Below are 1363 nucleotides of genomic sequence, written 5' to 3'. Positions count from 1 at the left end.
GCTAAGGTATACCTTTAAAAGGGTGGTCTGAGGCACTCGTAAGCTGTCCTTTAGCGATGCGCTCCGCGGTTTCAGCCTTATAATGCCAACATTTTGCTTTTCAAATCGACAGTTGTACTACAGTGCGCATCTAGAAGCACATCGGCATGCGAAAATGAGTTTAATATTTACTTTACGAAAAGTAATTATCCAATCAACGTGTCTGTGCATAGCACGTCGTGAGAATGTTGTCGTTTTACCTGTCTATCCCCATCATGATGGTAATTAAGTATAGGGTCTATCCATGATACTAATCCAATTTGTGAAAAGAAAAAAAAAAGTTTTTTTAAAATTTATACGTTGTGGCGCTAACTTAGGATATGGCTTTTCTGACTGCATACCCTGTAGAAATTAGTTCGTTTGTGTGTGAGTCAATGATCACACTGACTTGGAACAAACCGCCGGTTTATTAAGAATATAAAACCTGTGTGTGCAAAAACAACGTTGAATGAGTCCACTTGCATGACCTAACTAGAACACGTTGATTGGCTAACCATAAACACACATACAGGTACAGTGGCTCATAATGGACAAACATAGCCAAATGATCTACATCCCCTTCCTTTAGGTCACACCTCCTATATAAAACAAAATAGCACTGGGTAAATATCAACATTACGGAACATTTTTCTTACCATGTTGTTTTATGATTTTCGGTAAACAACCCAATAATGATATTCTTGGTTAAATTTAAGATTATCCAACAGCAAATTAAGGTGGATGAACAAATCACTTTAACAGGTAGACCTATTCATAAGGCACCCGGTATATAATTCATCATGATCAATTTCCACAGACGCGCTTTTGCCTTTCATCTACGACCATTTTTGCATTGCAGAGAAAAGTTCGCGGTAATCAGTGCAGTGCAGTGATATGCTGCTAGAGTTGCCTATATATTGTGTGACAAAAACAAATTAACATTAGACCTTTGTTTCAATAAGAACAAAATAATTCACCCATATGTAGCCTATATCCTTTCCCCTGGGCTTCCACGAAGTCCCAGACTATGGCTTATATGTCCCGATTGACGCTTTTCATTTATCCATTGTAGCCTATATGTACGTATTTATTGAAACTATCACAAGATCTCGTCTTAATGGACTCTTAAAGAGATTAGCAGATGATCTCTAGTAGGCATAGCTTCCTCTTCTGCAATATTAGATTGATGTAAAATGATTATGACAACACGTGTAATACTAAAACGTCATTCACAAGCCTTTACAAGTGAGACAATCGATTCGCTTGGCATCGATTGATAAACTTTTCAGCACCACATTGAAGGCCAGCTCCAACTTACGATGTACCTTTAAGTTGTACCTTAAGA

This window comes from Anguilla anguilla, chromosome 14, assembly GCF_013347855.1.
Source record: "Anguilla anguilla isolate fAngAng1 chromosome 14, fAngAng1.pri, whole genome shotgun sequence".
NCBI lineage: Eukaryota > Metazoa > Chordata > Actinopteri > Anguilliformes > Anguillidae > Anguilla > Anguilla anguilla.
The sequence above is the reverse complement of the archived record's forward strand: the minus strand, read 5'-3'. Positions refer to the sequence as shown.